This window comes from Lissotriton helveticus, chromosome 9 (genome assembly GCF_964261635.1).
Source record: "Lissotriton helveticus chromosome 9, aLisHel1.1, whole genome shotgun sequence".
In the NCBI taxonomy this organism is placed as follows: Eukaryota; Metazoa; Chordata; class Amphibia; order Caudata; family Salamandridae; genus Lissotriton; species Lissotriton helveticus.
The window spans coordinates 232,711,845-232,734,970 of NC_136070.1; the positions used below are offsets into that span (position 1 = coordinate 232,711,845).

The 23,126-nt window shown below is 44.5% G+C and overlaps 1 protein-coding gene across 8 annotated transcripts in view; it reads right to left on the reverse strand.

The window, feature by feature from the left end:
* The window catches only part of PAK6 (p21 (RAC1) activated kinase 6), a 387,653-nt gene that overhangs the window by 144,476 nt on the left and 220,051 nt on the right, over nt 1–23,126 (reverse strand). For 7 of the 8 annotated variants that reach the window (XM_078659784.1, XM_078659785.1, XM_078659782.1 and 4 more), the window contains exon 2: nt 11,321–11,414. The exons of the other annotated variant lie outside the window; for it this stretch is intronic. The gene's annotated coding sequence lies outside the window, so the exon portion shown is untranslated. The remainder of the gene's footprint in view (nt 1–11,320; nt 11,415–23,126) is intronic. 8 annotated transcript variants of the gene reach the window in all.

Here is a 23,126-nt window from a genome sequence, read left to right on the forward strand (position 1 = left end):
ATTAAGTGGGGGTGTTTGAGGGAGAGATCTGCTGCGACGGCCAATAGCTCTCGGACAGCGGGTTGTGGGGTGTGCGGGGGGTTATAGACCAGAATCCCTGAACAAATGGCTGTTGTGGAGTCAGTGATTGAGAAGTACAGAGCTTCAATGGGGTTAATGTTTAAGATTTTTCTTGATGTGATTTTCAGGTGATTCTTTAGGATCACCGCGATTCCACCTCCTGTTTTGGAGCCTTCACGGCTAAGTCCCGTGAAGCTGTAGTCAGTGGGTAGAGCTAGGGCGATGTCAGGATTGGAGGAGTCTTTAATCCAAGTCTCTGTTAGGAATAATGCGTCCCAGGATTAGGTAGACAGTAAAAGCCAGATGTCATTGGCGTGGCTGGGTAGAGAGCGACAATTCACCAAACCCATGGAGTAGGTGTTGGTGGGGGGGGGGCTGCTTGATTGCTGGTGTACTGTTCCTGGTACGAGTCCAGTCGGGCCTGAGGGAGAAAGGACAATTTGGACATTTGTATCGGAAGGGGCTATGTAGAGGGAAGCTGCAGGTGATGGGAGACTAGCAGGATGTTTTACCTAGGTCTAGTAGCTGTGTACTGGTCCACATAATTCTCTGGGTCGGTAAAGGACTGACGGCATGGCTGGCCCTAGGCCCGGAGCTGGCGCGGACGGGCGCAGACGGGCTTGCCTTAGGCGCGCCTTCGGCACGCAAACGTCGCGCCCGTTGCGCTCGCCCGCTGCGCGATCGGTATATGCACATATTTTATAGAGAGAATAAGTCTTGGTAGAGGGGCGTGGTCTCGTAACAAGGGGCGTGGCCTCAGAGTGCGGCGGGAAATGGCGGCAATGTTTGTTTTCACTGCGAGTCCTCGGCAGCGCTAAGATCCGCTGTGAGCGGGAGAGTGGAGATGTATGACGGTGAGGTTTTTAAAAATCAACACGCACGCATTCACACAGGTTTGTCAGATCGTAATTTTAACAAAAGTACAAGTTATAGTGACTCTCAAAGTTTTTTTTTTTTTAAAAACGAGCAAGTGCTCGTGCCTGTAGCTCCCGGCTTCCGCCTCAGGAGAAAAAGGTCTTCTGACCAGATGCTTGATTTCCGCGGCTTAAGTACTCAGGGGGCGTGGCCTCGTAACAAGGGGCGTGGCCTCAGAGTGCGGCGGGAAATGGCGGCAATGTTTGTTTTCACTGCGAGTCCTCGGCAGCGCTAAGATCGGCTGTGGGCGGGAGAGTGGAGATGTATGACGGTGAGGTTTTTAAAAATCAACACGCACGCATTCACACAGGTTTGTCAGATCGTAATTTTAACAAAAGTACAAGTTATAGTGACTCTCAAAGTTTTTTTTTTTTTTAAATGAGCAAGTGCTCGTGCCTGTAGCTCCCGGCTTCCGCCTCAGGAGAAAAAGGTCTTCTTAACACCATTGACCACCAACATACCATTTTATGGAACTATACATTCATCATTCTGATCTCAAGATCTCCGGTCCAGATGGGTAGAAATGTAAAATAAATGCATAAGTAAAACCACAAACATTTTATATAATTCCGAACGGTAACCATTCAGTTTTCTCAGTTTTTGCATTTACTTGCTGCCTGCTCTGAATTTTAAAGTCTGTAACTCTCCGACCAGTTCAGCTTGCTCTCATCCCAGCCATCTTTCAGCTGATTGCCCACATCCATTACTTTCCGTTCACGCGCTGGCTCTTTCACTGACACTTGCTGCATAGCCAATCTCTTGCTGTCTCGCATGCATGCGCTGTTGAATTTCAAACCAGTCTGTCACCATGTGTAAAGTCATAAGAAGTATTCGGAGTTGCACTTTATGCAAAAATAAACACGTGGTCTTGTGGGAAAATAAATCATTGGTAACTTAAATGTGACCATTTGTTTTTTTTTCTCTATTTTGGCAAGTTTCGTTTTCTCAAGTTTGTGTAGCGCTTTTCACTGTACAGTTGAGCACGATGAAAGGAATGCATTAGATACTTTGGCTTTCCAATGCTTTCACAATGTAAATGCACAATTACAGAACCCACCTTTGCAACAGAGACATTAAATACTAGAGCAGTCCGTCTGAGTGGCAAGTTGGGCGCAATTAGGCTTCAGTCCAGCTCTTCATGCTACAAAGGTCGATAAAACGAGAGCAGCTCAATATGGGGTGTTCATAAAATTTGACCAATGCCCTGTTTGTAGCTGAAACGTGTCAATAAGCGCTATACAGAACAAGTTTGTAACTGCTATACAGTACAAGTTACCTATTTCTTGTCACTTCAGTCCAGCCCCAGCCTTGGCCCGGTAGTGTGGGTAGGTTTAACGCTGCTAAGGTGTAGTTTTATCATGGTCGAAGCAGATGCGCTCTATACCCAACAACAGCCAGTGGGTTGGGGCCCTGCCAGACATAGGTGCAGTCCTGAGGCTGACCTTCAGAGTTTGAGTAAAATGTAGCACTTCGAGGCACCCAACATGGAGCACTAAGAGCTGTACAAAAAGGAAGTTACTCCTAGGGACGGTGTACACCGTGGATGGAGTTTGTGAGGTCCCTTTAAGGGGGTCTTGGGTCCATCAGTATTAACATAAATTAACCGGCTAGACTTAAAACCCACAAAGCGTTATATTCTGCAAGGATTCAAAGGTACATAAATAGAACAGTTCCTGATAGGATTAAGGAATCCATCAGGTGATGGGCCTTAGGGGACCACGGTTGTACCTCAGACACTTTGGTGGTGTTTAGCCGCTGGGTTTTCCATATCCCTGACCTGTGGCAGTAGCATCTTCCGGGGAGTGTGCAGGTATTCCCTGTTTGTTCAGAACTTCTCCACTTTTACTACAGTGATTAGACATAACTTTGTCCCGGGGGTGCCAGGCAGGCTATAGGGGAGCAGGGTTCCTGGGCGTTCCTGGCCCTGTAGTTTGTGGCTTTGAGTGAAACTCATTTAGGTTGTGACCCTGCTGCTGACTTTCCAGTTAAAACCGTTCAGTGTTGCCCTCTTGTCCAACAAGCATTGAAAATGCAATAGGTCTCGCCTTTTATTAAGTGAAAGCCATTTGCTATTCTAATGGTATTGTATAGCAAAGCAAATGGCTTTAACTTAATTAAAGGCGAAACCTTTTGCATTTTAATTCTTGTTTTTCATTGAGCATTTCAGCGACCAGATAAGCATCTCTTCCATTTTAAATCAAAAGATTCTTCGAAGACATGTCACTGTTATAAACAAAAAGACATATTACCTTTGAATCAAGTCGCGCAAGGAGTATATCGAGAAAAAAACACGTTTACCTGTCCTCAACAAAGAGCCTCCTTTCAGGAAAATTCCAGAACCCTTCGTGATATACATGAACAGATGCCCTGGGGAGGCCATACGTTACCGGTCTTCATATGAAACAAGTGCAGTGCAGAGCTCTGTACCTGCCCACAGAGCCCACACCAACGCAGCATTTGCATTTTTCATTAGTTGTGAAGCAACGTTTCCCGTGGGCTGACTATCAAGGCTCAGTAGAGTGCTGTGAAATGCTCTAGTGGGAAATATTTATGATTTGTCACATTAGCTTCTCTTGGAATAACAAGCCCCCTCTTTGGGTCAGACTGTTGAAGAAATTGCTACCATAACACCCCTCTCCCACTTGCACGGTCTTAACCATCAGCTCACCAGCTCACCTACAAAAGAACCAAAGGGGCAGCTCTGAGCCGCACATGTTCAGTTGCAGTAAAAGGCAGTGGGGGAGCTTGGCGACTGAAGCCTCGTGAAAGCTCGGCTCGTTTTGACTCTAGGTTCTAATTAGACCTCTAGCTGAGCCAGAGCCAGGCATGTGTCTGTTGTTCAGTGGCCCGCCCACATCAGCACCTGAGTGAAAGTGAATCGACAAGGTTGTAGCATCTCCACTTGAAAGAGTGGGGAGTAAAGTTCTTACTATGAAGCGCTCTAACATGTAGAGGTCTTTGGGTGCTTTATAAATATACAAACACTAAAATCTGTGTGCAAAGTGCATACCACAGCTGTCAATCATGGTTCGATCACTTGAGTAGAAAGCAAGTTGTAGGAATACGAGTAACTTGCAGGTTATACAAGCTATTCACAGCAGCACAGATCAGAAGGTTAGAGCACCTGCTGCAGTTCTGCATGCAGCCTACTGGTCACAGTTTTGAAATCAGGCACACCACAGTAAGCCCCTCTGTCCACTTGCAGGTTTCAAAACACATAAATAAAAGGCATTGTTATTTACAATGCCAATAGCCCTGACTATCACAAATGCGAGACCTACTGCATTGCAAATGCTTGTTTTCTTTCCATCTAAGCAGACAACCTTTCTGATTCAGACCTGGTGCTCTACACAGTTGCTTTATGCCTGGAGAAGCCATCATCTACCAATCTAACTGCAGAAGACCTCCTCTCACCCTTAGCACTAGACTGCAGATGTTATTTTGTTTTTTTTAATGATATATCCGCCATCCTGCAGTATCCAGCCTGGCAGAAGAAAAGCAGATCCACAATTTGTTCTGACTTCATTGAGCCAGACTTCAGTATCAAGCCTGGCAGAAGAAAAGCAGATCCACAATTTGTTCTGACTTCATTGAGCCAGACTTCAAAATACCAGCTCCTACAATGATCTGACCTTCATTAAAGCTCTCTGTTCTTCAGGCATCACTGCTAGCACCCAATCTGGTAAAAAGTGAAACGAGCTAAATACTCAGAGAGCGGCAACCGACCTCGCTGCCAGCTGGCTTCTACCCACTCCCATTTTTAATGACAAATTTTATTAAACTTCAGAGTCACATTTGTCTTCTTGGCAGTAATCAGCCATTGTTCCAGAGTTCACTCTGAAACTCCCTCTCCAATTAGAAATAAATCGTTTCGAAAAAAAAAGATTTGAAACCTCTGAAGTTGATATTTTCAGTATACCAAAGTAGGTGACGTACTGAAACAGACAGTAACCCAACTCGACTGAGGCTATACGTTTCTTGTCTTGCTAAAAGACAAACTGCTTGAAAGCCAGACATTCTCAATATTAATACACTGAATAAAGCTCCTTTCTTCTAGAGATGAATGTAGTCCTGTTGTAGAAACATTCAGAATTAATTATGTTCATGTAGCTAGGTTAGACAAACAGGAAAGAGTAGTTTTATTTACTATACAGGCAGGCATACATTGGCAATCCCCACTGGTTGGTGGAATGTGCCTTCCATTTCACAGTTCTCCTATTTAAGAGAATCGTCATGCTAGATTAAAACAGTGCTTAGGGCCGTTCAACTTCAACAAAACAATATCAGGTAACTAAGTGGGACGACACACCCATTAGCTTCACAACTTGCAAAATAAGCACTGGCAAAGCCAATAGGTTTGAATTTAGTCTGATAAATGCTGTGATGGTTGTAATGGTGGTAGGGTTAACAACAGTGTCACTAATGGCAGTGGTGTTGGTGAAGGTGGGAGTAGTAAATGTAGTGGTAGTTATGACTCCCACTGAAGTCCTGCTAAAACCATTGAAAAGCCTACTGCAGCACAAAAAAAAATGAAAAACGGATTGCTTTTTTAATGCAGTGCTGTAAGAACATAAACAATTGGATGTGTGAAGACAATGTATTTTTCATATGTGAAATAGTTCTTCATGCACTGTAATGCAAGTACTCCATAGGAGATGGCAAAATATACCAAACTGTCAACAGCATGAGGCGAGCGAGTTATTATTCTGTGTGCGGCACCAAGGCATTCTAGGGCTTTAAGCGAGATGAAAAAACTGGGGTGAGTGGATGGTCTCTCAAAGGGGTGTGGCTTAAAACATGTAAGCTAAAAACCTGTGCTTAGCATAGTGTGCTGCCTGACTGGTATTTTGCTGCTTTTGTCATTGCATCTAGCTATATTAACAAGTAACAATACATCTATTACAAGCCATATTGGCTTTACCAATTGGTGTTAGTTGCATAAGACACATAAGCAAGAACGGTGGCTTAGCGGTATATAATACTGAAAATGTTTCAGTTCTGAAATGATGAGACTGAAAGTACTATTACGAGTCCCTTTGAAGTTACATCAAAGGCAGTTGTAGTATGCTACGTGGCTGTGGTGCGGCTCGTGGCATGCTCACTCTCCTCCTCGCGAGCTCCGCCTCGAGACACACCACCATAGTATGTTTATGTTTAGTATTGCTATGATTCAAATAGGTTTGTATTGTGCTTGTGGCGGTGGTAGCCGGTTAGCGGGTCTTCTGTTGTGTGGTCAGTTGATCAAACTCCCAGCTGGCCGGTTGCTGCTCGTCATGGGCAAATCCAAACATGAAATAAACCATTTTTTTCAACCACAAGATTCCTGTGCTCCTTCCCACATTTGGTGATCGAGGGTTCTTCCTTAACCGAGAGACACACCCACCTTGGATTTACTAATTTTCACTTCTTTTGGACTTCTCGGCTGCCTGTCTTCTTAGTTTAAGCACAAATCACCTGTGCCCGCCGCAGGGTTTGCTGAGCTTGCCTGCTTCAGGAGTCTCCTTCAAGAAGTGACGCTTCAAGGATTACATCAGTGTGGTGGTCTTGTGTGGGGTGCGCTACCCTGCGCACATTTCTACTTCTTCACAGTGGTGCTTGCGGCTGTTCAATACATTTTTAGGATCGCTTCCGGAAGACTGCCCAATCATCCCTTGCGGTTCCGCTGACTTCCCCTTCATGTCAGCAGCACTTAGAGCCAATCCGAATTAGAGACATTTTCAGGCGGCCCCCATCCAGCATTAGTTAAAGTTCTTCAGTAGCTGCTGGTTCTTCATTGAAAGCGCCTTTGTCTTTCACACGGCACAAGCTATTATGCAGAGTAGCTTGTAAAGCACACAGTTAAAGTGAGTTTTGAAGCGGAGTCTGGATCAACGTAGGTACTTTTTAAAATATATTTTCACTTGGATGTTTCTTTACATTTCACGCTGTGTGCTTAAGCCGACTTGTTTGAATGGTTGCCTCTCATCAAATTACATAGCCTCCACCTTTCTTGTCCTCATCTAGGAAACCATGCATAAATTGGGCACATTGGTTCCGTTTTTCTGAGAACCACTTGGAGGCTATTGATGCAGGTGGTTATTCTGCAGAGCATAAATTAGCACTTTTGTATGGCAGTTTAGGTCTCGCTGCTCAACAATTGTTTGATAATCTGCCTCCTGCAGTGAGACCCCGCGGTCAATCTGGAGATAATCAATGGAATGTTTATTTGGAAGCTGTTGAAAGATTACGAAAACAATTCACTGAGGAACCAAGAATCATTTTAGAAAGGCATAACTTTTTTCAGATGCAAACAACTTCCAGATGAAGGATTTGAGGACAATGTTTCATCTCTCAGAATTCTAGTTGCTACATGCGATAATCGTTCAAACATTGACACACACATTCGTGATCAATTCTTTTTCAACTGTGCTTCAAGGAAGATTCAAGAACATCTCCTCGGTAGCCAAAATCCTAAATTGTATGAAGTTTTAGATCTATCTCAAACCATTGAGAGGTCACTAATATCCTCAAAAGCACTAAATCCTTCTCCATAAGTCAGTTTGATTTCATGTACATCTAACTTTCAAAATGACACTTTGCGCACAGTTTACAAGGGTAGATTTAATAAGCAGAGAGCTCCTACTAAGAAATCTCAGTCATATTGCTACTGGTGTGGTTCCAGGAATCAATAGTAATCATCCTACTTGCCCTGCCCTTGGGAAATGATGCACATCATGCAAAAAACTAGGTCATTTTCAAGCAGTTTTCAGAAGCAGCAAGAACTCTCTACGAATTAACAACATAGATACAGAATTTGACACATCCACTGAATCAATCAGCAATGTTGTTTTAACTATGGACTTTAGTTTGGTGTACACAACTGTGAAGGATCCTAATTGTGAAATATTAATTGATGTATTTCCTTTACAAATCATGGCAGACTCCGGTTCACCCATCACCATCTTACGGGACAATACATTCTTTGAGTTGTGCTGCAACAATAAGACACTGGATGCACTGGATGTTAATCCTTTGGCATTTGGTGAAAAAACTATTGACATGCTAGGTTTTATCAATGCAAATGTACAATGTTTAAGTAGAGAAACACCTACTAAGGTTTCTGTTGCCATCAAGGGTAAGAATATTGTTGGTTGGCAGGATTTAGCCAAGATGGGTTTATACTTGGTACCTGGTTCAAACAATCTTATCAGAGTAGGAGAACTTCCAGACATTAACTAAATAACATTGACGAACCATTGACCGTAATTTTAGATTGGCACAAAGCCCATTTCTCAGATAAAGTTGGTACTGTCAAGGGTTTTGTCCAGCAAATCAATCTTAAGCCCAGTGCCAAACCTTTTGTGCACAAGGTTTGCCAAGTTCTGTTATCTGTCAGGGAAGAATTAAAACAAGTTCTTAAGGACCTATGTGCTCAAGGTGTCATAGAACCTCTTGAATACTCTCAATGGGTCGCCACAATTCTGGTTGCATGCAAGAAATCAGGCAAGATCCGCCTATGTGCCAACTTTAGGTCTCTTAACGCCAACATTTTAATTGATTGTCATCCACTGCCAAGAATACATGAAATGCTGGCTAATTTGGGAGGTGCTAAATGGTTTTCAGTTATAGACCGAAGGTCTGCACACCACCAAATTGCTTTGGATCACAAGTCTGAAGAACTGACAGCTTATGGCACGCCCTTTGGTGCCTACAAGTACCTATGATTACCTTTTGGGTTGATGTCAGCTTCCAGCATCTTTCATAAACTCATGGATGTCTTATTTGCTCAAATGCAAGGTGTACAAGCCTACCAAGATGACATGTTTGGTTTTTGCCAGTTCCTTGTAGGAACACAATGTCATCTTAGACAACATACTGACAATACTCATACACAAAGGAATGACTGTGAGAAGAGAGAAATGTAAATTTGTTACCCAGGAGTTAGAGTATTTAGGGTACACCATCTCTGGGTCAGAGATTAAACCCAAATTATCTTTGATTAGAGCCATCAAGGGCGCAAGTTCACTCACAGACCGTGATCCACTTTGTTAATTTCTGGGACTCTTAGAATATTATGCAAGATTTGTATCAGGTTATGCCCAAGCAGTTGAACCACTCAGAATCTTGCCCAGGAAAGGCCAAAAGTTTGATTGGACTAACGAAGCTCAAAAGGCATTCATCAAAGTAAAGGATTTATTTGTGCAACCTCCTCCTTTATCAGCATTTAGAGAAGGTTGCGATTCTATAATCACAGTAGATGCCAGCATCCGAGGTCTATGTGCAGTTTTGAGCCAAAAGGTAAATGGTAAAGAACAAACCATTGAATTTCCATCTAGATAACTTAGAAACATTGAGATACAAATACAGCACGATTAAACGTGAGGTTCTAGCATGCACCTGGGCTATGCAGAAGTTTAAAATGTATGTGTGGGGCAGGTGGTTTGAACTTCACACAGATCACAACCCTTTAGTCTCCATTTGCAGAGGAGGTGTCCGCAACAACATATCAGCTTAATTGACCAGACTAGTTTCCAAACTACATGACTATACATTTACTATAAGTAATGTGTTAGGAAGAAGGAACTTTAGAGCTGATTTTCTTTCCCGCATGCCTTGGTCTGATTTCAATTATGAAAGTGAAAATGATGACAGTGAATGTGTAGCAACTGTGGATGACATTCTTGCTTTGCAAGATGAGGATGTTATTTTATCTGCTGAGGAGCGGAAGAGAGCGTATCAAGAAGATGAAATATTGAAACAAGTTGGTACATTCTTTACTGTGGGGTGGCCTCTTGTTCGATGCTTACAAACTTATACACCGGTTTCGAGTGAACTTTATGATTTTATCTTTTCTTCTCCTACTAAAGTGCACAAGGTTGGTAAAGGATCAGTGTTGTTGGAAAACAAAGGTTGGTGGAATAGTCGAAATGTAGTCTGATTATCTCACCAACAGGATTAAGTAATTAACCAAAATAAAGTTACAAGGTCTTCCTCAGATTTGACGCAGTGGGTTGAACCTCCTTTAGAAAGAGTAAGTATTGAAAGCAATGCTCACACAAATACAGACTTCGTTGTGACTCCTGGCAAAGTTTGTCGTACAGAGTACGAGGTCTCATGAAGTCAGGAGCCCAAATAGATTCAAGGATTTTTTAATGTATTAACAGTATTGCTGTTTATGTCGTGTTGTTGCATTGCTTCTTATTTTGTTTGAGGGCGAAGGTGATGAAGTATGCTACATGGCTGTGGTGTGTCTCGTGACATGCCCGTTCTCCTTCGTGAGCTCCACCTTGAGACACACCACCATAATATGTTTATGTTTAGTGTTGCTATGATTCAAATAGGTTTGTATTGTGCTTGTGTTAGTGGGCTGGTTAGCGGGCCTTCTGTTGTGCGGAAAGTTGACTCCACTCTCGCAGCTGGCCGGTTGCTGCTCGTAGTGGGGGAAGCCATATATGAAATCAATCATTTTTTTCAACCACAAGTTTCCCATGCTCCTTACAACAGCAATAAAGGGTGGTACTACTAGAAAGTTAAGATTTTTTTCACCCTGAGGGTGAGGGAAAATGGAGAGCACAGTACGGACCAGTCTCAGCACCTGCTTTTTAGAATTGCCAGAAATGAGCACCAGCTGGGCCCTGCCAACTTAAAGCCCTGGCTCACTCTACAAGTATTTTAAGGTATTGGCAACTAGGAGTCACGCAGATAGCTGCACGGTCAAGACAGACCTAAAAATGTTGTATGCTGATAAATGTGGTGTACATATGAATGGGCTCTTCGTTTTATTACCCACATTGAGAGCAAATTTGGGTTAAAGGTTTGAAAGTCGCTGCCTGAATGAATGGCCTGAACAGAGCACTGCTCCTACAGAGAGGAAGTAGGGTCAGAGCGGGAGGCTGGGTGGGTGGTGGAGAGAGCCTGGCCTGAGCAGTGCTGGAGAGATGGCTGTGCAGGTCCAAATGTACCAATTGCTGGGTCTATAACTGGCCAAGTAGAGAGGGGTGGTGTGCAAGGGCGGGCGGTGAGAGTACTGCACAGACGGTGCATAGAGTATAGTCTCTGTCGCAGCATATTTGCTGAAAAGAGATAGAACACACAAAGAACGGTAAAAGGAAATAAAGCCTAATGTCAAACTGAATTAAAAGTCAGACAACGTTAAAGCCCAGTGAAGACATTATACATTGGTGCCTGTCAACATTCTATTAAAAATTCAAGGCAAAATAAAAATAAACGTTGGTGGCTAATTATCTTACATTTCTCTAAATAATTGCCTGCCTAAGAAAATACACAATTTGATTCAAATTCACTGAGAAAACATAAAACCCACATTTAGATAATGAATACAAAAACTGGAACACGTCAAGATTACCAGAAATAGATATGTAGCTATGACAACATCTGGTTATTTTTCACAGCCCTGTCATGCGTTTTCATGGAAACCAGGATTCAGCGCTCTTTTCAACCTGAAATAGGAAAGACAATGGTCAGACGTCACTATGAGGGATGTGCATTGTGACGATAAAACCATATTGATCCCTCCAGCCTTTCTAAATCCACCCCTCATCACCGCACACACAAATTGGACACAATTTTGAGAACGAAGAGGCGAGAACAGGTCAAATTTGAAACATCTATTTAAAGTCAATCTTCCCACTAGAGAGATGGATCCTCATCCTCCTATGGAAAAGCATAGATCCGGTATTTATTATTACTTTTTTTCATTCAGATTTTTAGCTCCACCCACAGTAAGCTGCAAGGAACCTCACTGCTGACACTCTCAAGTTGCTTTAGCAATTCAATCAGCAAACTACTCAGCCGAGTCCCAGGGTCACCCAAGTGTGTCTGCCCAAGGTGCTGGCAAATCGTGCGTCTATCCTTTCACCCGAAGCACCCTAAAGGAACCTTACAAGTGCACCACCACTGCAGCACCATTGTAAACTAGTGCATCAAAACACCTCATGCCCATTCAAGGTGGTTGGGAGGGTGTGCAATTCTTGTTGGCAGACAGGGTTTCTAGTCTCCCAAGATGTGGTGCAATTGTAGACCAGCAGGATGATGAGACTACCAGTCAGACAGCCATATTGTAAATACGGGGTGCCCACGCAGAAGTCGGGCCATATTTCAAGAACAACCACATGTAAAACCATCTTATTTGGAATGCTTGAACATAAATCCAATCTAAGTGGCCAGCAATGGACAATTGCTGTAAACAGTATTTTATACTGCTGTGGGATCCTGATACTTTATTGCCATTTCTCTCTAGGGGCAGGGTGGGCCACAGCTGCAAGTTTCCTCATCAGTTGGGCTCACGGTCTAGTCTGACTGTATAACTACTATTTATAGATAAAACTGCTGAACAATTGAATTTAGTTTGGGATACTGTCATCCTGCTAATTTTGTAGCCCTAGGGGTCCTGCTGCATACCAAATGCACATATTTCCGTTTCTTAGGGGGCATGCCTTTCTACTTGTATTATAACGCGGCAGTCCCATGCGGAACCTGCTCCCTCTTGCACCTTATGAGGCAGCTACACTGTTAGATCTCATTTAGGTTCCCAGTTATTTGCCTATTTAGAGTGGTAGTGTGGTCATCTTTGCACAGTGGTGTTAACAAGTTTCAAGTAAAACAATTAACAGAGAACCTGGAAAAAATTAACAAGAGGATATTCCAATATTAGTGCAGAGAGTGAAGAGGAGGGTCATTGACCATGGAATACCAAACTTACATTCAATAATTAAAAGGGGAGCCATTGCTTGCCCGGTCCCCTACAAATTGGTCGGTGCAAAGAGTACAGTCAATGCAAAATAAGGACCCTTACTGGCTTTCGGACTAGGGAAAGGGAGAGTGGCGTCTTCCTGCAGAGAACCTTTAGCACAAGAATTCTAATGACAACAATTAGATGTTAAAAAAAGAACAATTATGTGCTGTTAAATCCCTTAAATCTTAGTCTGGTTAGGCACTATAATTACAATACAGACAAAGACTGAAATTATATTACATGATCCCTTGACACTCGTTAACAAACACAGTAAAAAACTGCAGACAGTCTGAAGGTGTCCAATGAGACAAAGGATTTATTCCATCATACAAATAAATGTAGGATGTGATAATAAAAACAAACGGTGATTGTTGGAAGTGGGGGGTCCTTATCGCTTATCACCGCCGCCACCAAATGCTGGAGGCGGGAGTCCCCGACCCCCGCTTCAACGTTAGGCTAAGTAAGGGTACCGTCTGAGATAGCCCTGCTCACCCTCCTAGTAGCTTGGCACGAGCAGCCAAGCTTATCTCCAAGGCACGAGTGTACAGTATGTGCAACCACGCTCACAGTAATCCAATTATTATTATTTTTTTTAAATGTCTTTATTGGGGTTTACTTTAATTTTCTTTCCTTCTCGTTACACTTAACATGACAATACAGAATAATCAAGAGCAACATGTAGATCCGCATAACACAACCATATTAGATCAATATGTAGATCAACACTGTACATTACAGAGGCATAATCGGAATGTGTCGCATGCAGCGCCAACAAATAGTATATCATGCAACGCTATGATTGCCTGCTCACACGTCTGCATCTTTGTTGCTAGTTCGCCCTTGAAATCACTAGCTCCATGCATTAGCATGATTTATCTTAAACAATGTGATAATACACAGTATATACGCCGTAAGTAGACGCAGTGGAAATCGATACCCAACAGAGGAATTTCGCAAAAGAAATGGAGAAGAAATAGGGATACACCAATAAGACATATACTATCTAATAAACATATACTAATAACGTACTAAAAACAGAGGCTAAAAAAGGGGACTGCCACTGATTCATAAATATGATAATCTTTGCTAGACTGCGTGTAGGACGGTGTATCTCCGCCTTTGCAGTGAAGGAGTTTGCCAGGGTAGGGCTTGGTCTCATAGAAATTCTGAGGGGCAGTGTTGCATCAGTGGATATTCTACCAGGAAGGGGTGTGGGGTCCTCCACGTTAGATTACTAATATGCTGTGGCTCCTAATAGTTGGTGATTCTCATCCACTGATATCGTATCCCTCGTAATACGGGACCACTAGCATATGCACTATGTCTCAACCGGGCGAGTATCGTCTACGTCCCCATTTCCCTCGTTGTTGAAGGCTGAGAATATAGTGTCCCAACATTGTGTAATGAGGAGTTTGCATACCCCTGCTGTTTCCTCCCTGGGTAGTGCTGTGCTTTCCGCCTGGGCCCCGATTGTAAGTAATCTCTTCCAGCTGATCATTTCAGGGGGGTCTGAATGCTTCAAACATTTTGTGATTAAGCGTTTTGCAACTATCAGCCCTAAGTTTCCAAACCGTGATGTTACTTTGTTTTTCTTGGTCCTTAAACTCCCAATATATAAACCTCCCATGATGGTGGTAGGGATGTGTCTGTGCAGAGCGCTAGGGATGCGGTGACTTCGCGCCAGTAGCTTTGGAAGGAACCACAGGATCATAACATATGTAGTAGGTCCGCATCAGACCGCCGACATCGCGGGCACTCAGAAGTAGTAATTTTTAAGTATCTGTTAATTTTATCGGGGAGGGATACACTCTGTGTAAGATGTAGGTTTGTATCAATTTAAATTTGGAGCTTCTCTGTATATAAATGGGGCTAGCTAGGATATTGCCCCATTCTTTGTCGGTCCAGGGTTGACCGCGATCCGCCTCCCAGCGGGCACGGAGAAACATCATTGGTTTCAGCGTATGCGTAAGTTAGGCCGTCACCAGCCAATGTACTATATGCGATCCCTGCCCCCATGACGAGTAGGTACTGTATTAATAATTACATTGGAGGCTCAGTCGCTAGGTCTCCCCAAAGTTGATAAGGCTCTCACTAGGGAGGTGTGCAGCAAGAATTGCCCTACTGTAGCACAGTAATCCAATGAGGTCACCACAAATAGACTCCACACAAGTATTTATAGAATGAGTGTAAACGTTATATAAGAGGTTATACAATATGACAACACGCTACAAAATCAACATACAAGAATGGGTAGCAATCTTTCCGGTGGGTTTGTAGTGTCTAATCCCAGCCACTGCTAATCAACAGTTAAGCTCACGTCTGACCGTTTCCTAATGGTTAGGCCAGCCGTATTGCTAGAATCACACATGTTGCAAAAGAAAACAAATACTGCAATGCGCAATAATATCTCTTGTACTGTGCAACAGAGAAATAATGCCATACGTAGCGCCACAGTCATGTACTTTGCAGTACAAGGAATATTGCAATGCTTTTCACTACCAGCATGCCCTGTACCGGGAAAAACCAAAGCAATGCGTCGCACTACAATTTGTTACTGTGCAATGAAGAAATAATGCACTGTGCCACGTTATAATCCGATACTGTGCAATGAAGAATTAATGCAATGCGCCACGTTACAATCAGCTACTCTGCAAGGAAAAAATAATGCAGTGTGCAGGGCACCAAGCATGTATTTTGTCAGGCACAAATGAGGTCTGCCGTCATACGACAGTTCGATAGTTCGTTAGCAGCAATAATGCAAAGTGTAATACAACAGTTTAGGTGCTCCGTTACAGTGCCCCCAATATGGATCAATGATGACACAAAAGTACTGCTTTCCACTCCAGCCCCCGTACTGCCCTCCTTGGGTCAGCACGGGCCGAGATCCGAGCCGAAGCAACAGGCTCGCGCAGCTGACAGAAGTGTGAGGCCGAGAGTGTGTCCCTCCGGGCCCGCACCCCACCCCAGTTGGTGATCCACGTTACCTGGGGGGGCGCCCCACTCTCCTCTCAGACGTCAGCGACTTGGGCCTTGATCCAGAACTCCATCATAGGGTGCGGTGAGCTCCAGCCGGCGGCTAAGCTCCTCTGGGGCTGCCGGTCCAGGCCTCTGCTATTTTCCTCCGAGGGCCCAATGACTTGGCCCTCCTTCTGGCGGTCTCAGTGAACACCGAAACACGCCCTCAGCACTGTGGAGACTTTAATTCAAATGCGGTGGACACCCGACCTAGGCACTCCTCACCAGTGCCTCAGGTTGCACCTCGACACGCACACTGCGTGTCAGAGACTCGCCTCTTCTCTGGTGCTCACAATGACCGGATGCTCGTCACCAGCGCCTCTACTTGCACCTTGACACGCACCCTGCGCGTCCGAATCTCTCCTCTTCTCCCGGTGCACACAATGTGCAGGCGCTCCTCACCAATGCCCTGGCTGCACCACAACACGCACTCCTCGCGTTCGAGTCTCACTTCTTCTCCTGGTGCACACGATGACCAGGCGCCCCTCACCAACGCCGTGGCTGCACCATGACACGCACCCTGCGCGTCCAAGACTCACTTCTTCTTTTGGTGCACACAACAACCAGGCACTCCTCACCAACACCTTGGCCTGCACCACAACATACACCCAGCGCGTCTGAGACTCCGCTTACTTCTGCGTGCCCACGATCACAAGGCACAACTTCTGAGGGTCTCAAGCTGCAAAAGCATGTGCACACCGCGTTGCTTGGGACTTCTCCAGAAACTTTTATGATCCTGTATTTCCAAACAGGGAGCCAGCTCACCTCAGGCCCTTGGGGTTACAAGACACAGCACAAAGCACAGTCTCCTTCAAGCAGGGGGACCCAGCACCTCCAAGCACAGTCCCAACAGCCTCTCCCTCAGTTAGAACAGCAAACTGAAGACCAGCCCCAGATCACGAAGCAAGGATTGGTCTTTTCACAGCAGTCTCTTCAGTTGCTCCTTCTTTATAGGAGAGGTTCCTCTTGACCACAGAATGGATCCAAGCCTTTTCTGTCTCAATACATTTCTGTTTCATTCCAACGTTCATGGGTTTCAGCTCTCATAGTTATACCCTTTACTGTCTTTGAAGTTTGTTTGTGTTCAGGGGTCCCAGTCCCCTCCCTAAATCAGTTCTGGGTGTCTCCGTCCCAGTGTCACCTCTCTCCCTTTGATACTGGGGGTCTGGATCCTTAATCACTCAGCAGGAGATGGGTAAATTGGTTTATAGCACCAGCCCAGGCCTTTCCAACTCCCAAGCTTCTCCTCCCCCAACTCTCCAGTTGCAGGGCAGCCTGGTGCCATCTGAACCCCTCCCTGGGTCATGACCTCCCCCTGCTCCTCTCACCTTTCAAATCGACAGACAATCCACATTTCAGCAGAGACACACAGAAATGCCTAAGCACAAAACTCAGGCACTTTCTAAAAGAGTGGTTTCTGAACATACAGTGACAAAACCACCTTCACAGAAAGATGTGTTATGACACTGAGTTCATACATACTAAACTTCATCTCACCATTATAAAATGACAGGAAACTAGGCCAACAAACACAAGACCCAGTCTCCCCCATTCTGTCCTATGGGCAGGATGGCCTTTCAGCAGTGAAAAACGAAATGGAGTTTTCACTGCCAGGACATAATACACACCGTAGCATATATCCTGCCTTTTACCTACACTGCACCCTGCCCAGGGATTACCTGGGACCTACCACAAGGGTACCCAATGTGTATGTAAAAGGGAAAGTCAGGCCTGACAAATGGTTGCACTGGTCAGGACAACATGCTAACTTAGCATTCTGCGCGCAGGCCCTACACTGCAGGCCTGAGTTCCCTTCTCCGCGCACCTTTGCATTACTAGCCCTGGCACACACAGTGCACATCACTAGGAACTTTACTAGTAAGGCAAACATACCAATCATGGCCAACCAATTACCATTACATTTTACATAGGGAACACTTGTACTTTGACACTAATCAGCAGTGGCAAAGTACCCAACGCATCTAGATTGGCAACTCTGTGTCAGGAAAACGGTCTAGGGGGAAAGCAAAAAGTGTAGGGAACTTTAGCCAAAAAGGCCAAGTCCTAAAGTGAAAAACAAAACATTTGGAATGAAATTATAACTTTTTCGATTACATTTTTAAAAAAAATGACAAAAATCCAATCAGAAGTTGAGATAAGAATTTATAAAAATCAAATTCAAAAATAGTGCTTAGAAGCAGTAGGTGCTTAAAGCTTAATTGGTCGCACTGGACCGGGACAAAGTCAAGAGTTCAAATCGACGAGTGCGGGGCTGATACAGGATTCACGTAGGGCCCGCTGAGTAAAAGTACCTTGATCAGTGTCACAAGCAACAAGATGCACCGGTGAGCCCCACGCAGTTGGCTTGATGCACCGGATTTATGCACGCAACAGCAGTGATGCATTGGTTACGTGAGCAATGCACTGGTTCCGAATGCGATGCTCCGGGTTGCTCCAAACTGAAGAGGTGATGCGTTGATCTTGTCCTCACAGCGGTGGCCATGCATTGATTCCGATGCAGCAGTTCTGGAGGTGAGGTGGCGGCCTCAAATGCGATGTGTCAATCTGGTTCCCACAACAGCTGGGATGCATCAGTTCCGATCAGCGCAACAATTTCGATGCGTGGGTCCTGGCAGATGCAGCACTGTATAATCAATTCCAAGGGACCAGCACTGGATTAGCACCACTTGGCAGAGACCGAGTCACAGCAGACAGAGTCCAGGTGATGTTTCCAGGTTGAAGAGCAAAGTCTTTGAAATCCCCGAGACTCCAGAAAATAGGAGGCAAGCCAACAATCCCTTTGAGATAATTTGGTTCTGTGATGTAGAGATGCAGGTCCAGTCCTTCTCACTCCCAGGCAAGAGGGCAGCAAGCCAACACAACAAAGCGGTTTTGCAAAGTGGCAGCGCCTAACTCCACTCCCCAGCAGCACAGCAGTCCTATCTTGTAGAATGTCTTCAGTTCCAGAAGTGTTCAGAAGTGGTGGTGTAAGAAGTGCAGCACGTATATCCAGGGGGGAGACTTCAAAGAGACCTTTGAAGTGCACAGAGTCCCCGCCCTTCCTGCTCTGACTCCAGACTCACTAGAGGGGGGATATGCAGCCCTTTGTGAGGAGACAGTACACAGCCTTTTCAGGTGTCTGCTCCTCCCTCCCATCCTGTCCAGGATGGCCCATCAGGATGCGGTTGGCCTATCAATCGCACCTAAGATCCCTTTTTGTGTGGCTGTTTGGAGAGCATACACAAAGCCAACTGTCACCCACCCCAGGCGTGTATTTACAGACAGGCAGAAGGCACCAAATGGTTACAGTAAGAAAATTCCAACTCTCTAAATGTGGCACTTTTAGAATTGTAATTTAAAATCCAACTTCACCATAAGTTGTGTTTTTAAATTGTGATTCCAGAGACACCAAATAAGGTGTCTCTCTCTCTTACCAATTGGAAATGACATGTATAAAATGTAATAAGGCAAATCCCAAGGTTATATGGGTCTTGCAGTTGTGAAAAACCCATTTAAGAGTATTTCACTACCAGAACATGTAGAATTCAAATATACATGTTCTTTTAAAATACACTGCACCCTGCCTATGGGCTGTCCAGGGGCTACTTTAGGAGTGACCTATATGTAACACAAATAAATATTTGAGCATGGCAAGTAGGTTAACTTGCTAGGTCGACATGGCAGTTTAAAACTGCACACACAGGCTCTGCAGTGGCAGGCCTGAGACATGTTCAAAGGGCTGCTCGAGCGGGTGGAACAATCAGTACTGCAGGCCCACTAGTAGCATTTAATTTACAGGTCCTGGACACATGTTGCACTTTACTAGGGACTTATCGGTAAATTAAATATGCCAATTGTGGATAAACCAATGTTAACGTATTTTAAGTATAAAGCACATGCACTTTAGTACTGGTTTGCAGTGGTAAAGTGCCCAGATTCCTAAAACCAGCACAAAAAAAATTTGAGCAAAAAGCTGAGGAGGAAGGAAAAACGTTTGGGGGGGACCCTGCAGAAAGGGCCACTTCCAACAGGGTAGGTCTGTGGAATGGAGCCCAAAGCTGTATGACTAGAGTTTAAACTCATCTCCAAGCAGGACAGATCAGACATGTTGAAATTACATTGTAACTAATTGCGCAACAAATAGTGGTTAGACGCTGTGTGAAGAGTTTTTTTTTATCTCAGTCATGCATAGGTCTCATTATAGATACTTAAGCAATATATATTACCCAGTGGCAGTCGCCACTGGGTATCGTTAGGACCACAATTCCACAGGAAACTAATCTTCATGCAACATTCCAAAAGAGTTGCATCCACCTCAACTCTTTCCAGGAAAATTTCAGGGTTATCCGTCAGACGGAGGCCAAGAACATGTTTCTCCATTAATTTTTCTGTAGGAAAATTGAAAAGTGATAACGCCAAAAAAATCTGAATGGAATTACAACAAATTTGGCAGGAAGGAAGATCTTGGTCCAGAAAGTGTGCTTTTTGTGATCTGGTGTAAATGCATTCATCAGCTTTTGAGAAAATTAGATTCAAAATGTAAGCATATATCAGGCTGCAAAGGATCTGCGGAGCTGGCAGATTTGGGCTGACGCCATTATTTAATTTTTGGGGGAGGTGGAGTGCAGCAGTCTTCCCGAGCCTTTTACAGACCCAGAGGACCCCACTTTTAAAGGACCCCGGGGACCTAATCATCCCAGCTGCTATTCATTCAACTATTGCTGTTGGTGTCCCGATGCCAAACCAGTATACCCAAAGCAATTCTGGGCCCTGGGGCCATGGAGGAGCCCCAGAGTCTGCGCTGCCCGTGCAGGCTCCCCAGCCTTCACAGTTTGCTGTGCGGTATTAGCAGGCTCCAGCTTTTCTTTGATCCCGCCGGGCAGGACTAAACTTGTATTCCCTGCTTGCAAGAACACAGGCAGGGAGTTTAAGTTCTCCCTGCAGATGCTCTTGCAGACAGAAAACTGCAGGTGCTGTGGGTCCTGGGGTTATTGCTGCTACCTACCCGAGGGATGGGGTCCCTGAGACCAGTCGATGGCAAGGAGAGGATGGTCTTATGCCCCTCTCCACAAATAAATGCTTTGGCGTGCGGTCTAGGTCCCCTGGGTCCTTGAGAGGCACGGGGAGGGGGGCCACACGTCTCCTTTCCAATAAAAGAAAAATCAGGCTGGGGTGGTCTAGGGTCTCAGGGTTATGGGAAGGCTTGTGACTTGGCGGCACATGCCCTCCCCTCCGCCCCAAAAATCAATGTTGGCTTGGGGGATGGGGTACCCGGAACCTATAGAAGGATCAGGGAGGGTGGCCACATGCCCATCTCCCAATATAAATGTTTTTAACCCATTGACAGCGGCTGGAATTCCGCCACGGTACAGGTGATTTATGACTGGGCGTGGTCAGGACGGCCCCCGGCCGTCCTCCGCACCCGCCCACCGTGACGTCGGACGGCCCCCACGGAAAGGGTTAATTGAACGTGAAATAAGCGGAATTGACGCTCATTTCACATTCACTGCTCTAGCTTGGGAGTGCCCTACAGCTTCTTTTTTTAATACTAATTTTTTTTTATTTATGGTGGTGCCGCAATAAAGGGAACAAGGCACCAACAACCTTTTTTTAATGGTATGAGGAGCTGCAGGGAGTGCAGCAGCGACCCAACAACATTAAAAAAAACACACACCAGAGTCTCCTGGCTCACTGAACTCATGACCCCAGGACAGCTTACTGTATTTCTTAAAAGCATTCCGAGCTGAGGCTGAACACTCTTCAGCTGGGGTGCAGGACCTCCTTGTGGTTGGTTCTATTACTGCACTTTGTGGCCTGAACACTGTAAAAAAAATGTTTACATTTAAAAAGACGAAAAGCCTTATGTTTTTTATTTAAAAAATGTATTCAAAGAAATTTGAGATAATTACTATTATTAAACTAGGAAGTATGTGAAGTTCTGAAACATACATTTAGTTAAAGTTACTGGTGGCCGTTTGACAAAGCCAATAGCTCTCTTTTATATACATTGATGAGATGATACCTTAACAAAAAGCCAATAATCCCAATAAATTTTGTATTTTGACCCTTTGGCAAAGCCTGTAGGTCTGCCTTACTTAAAATGATACAAAATAAAGGGTAACATGACATAGTCAGCCAAAGAACAATCAAGGGGGTTGGATGGACATCAAATTTACTCCAAGTTAATCCGTTACATACTTTCTCCTTAACAACAGAGTGCTTATCACTGGGTGCGTGCCTTGCCCTATGGTGCGCGTCTCAATGTAGATCAAGCGTGTGGGGCGGCATTTCACCCCACAACCCAGTGGTACAATGTACACGCTGTTTGAAATGTAAGCGGAAAGCGTCTTCTGGCAGTAACTCCTGACGAAGGGCCTGTGATTTTGCCCGAAATGCATCGGGTTGAATAAAAGAACACTGCTTCGAACCAACCTGCCTTTCCATCGTATTCTTTAACAAGGTCCGGATGGACACATTCAGAGCATTAGAAGAGTGTGAACAGCAGGTCACATCCACGTGGCATAACATTGGAGAGAGATTACCAGATGAATTAAGCACAGAATTGATTATTGAAAACTTGCGGAATGTTTGGATGATTTTGGAGTATAATGTTTGCTGTGCCACTGGGTTGTGGGGTGAAATGCCACCCCACACGCTTGATCTACATAGTCAGCCAAAGGACATGTGCAGAGGGATTTTGGGTGCCCACAGGAGTTGGAGCGTAAGGCCTGACCGCAGGCCAGGTCCTGTGCCCAATCCCATGCCACACATGGCATTCGACATCTATCTTTACTTTTTTTTTTTTTTAAACATAGACATTCACTGAAAAAAACAATGTTTAATGTGACGTTATTGTTACGAGTTGTAATATGAATATTTTACATTAAAAAAGCTAAAGAAATTCACTGAAACATCCAAAGATTAAAAGGACTTTATAGTTAGGTGTAAAACGGGCAATACAACAGATTTCAGCAGTTCCACTTATCTCAAGTAAATATAACTTGTGCCTTAAAGTAACTTTAACCCACCCACCCCTTCACCATGCACTCCTAATTAGCTCACATATTACATAACTAATGACATGTACTATGACTTCATTGACAACATCACTGCAACATCTGAAATGACAATTGATGAAAACACTGTGGATAGCGGGGCACGAGTCTAATTTTGCTGGGTACTCATTAGACCAAGGTCTATGTGTCACCGACCAAACCAGCGCCAACAAATTTAAAATTGATTAGAGAGAAAGATAGAAAGATAGATTGAGGAATTATAGAGCTCGAGAGATAGAACGAAAGAAAGAAGGAGAGACAGACAATCAGAGAGAGAGCTAGAGAGAGATATGGAGAGCTAAGCTAGAAACGCTGGCGAGCGAGAGAGAAATAGAATTTGAATGGTA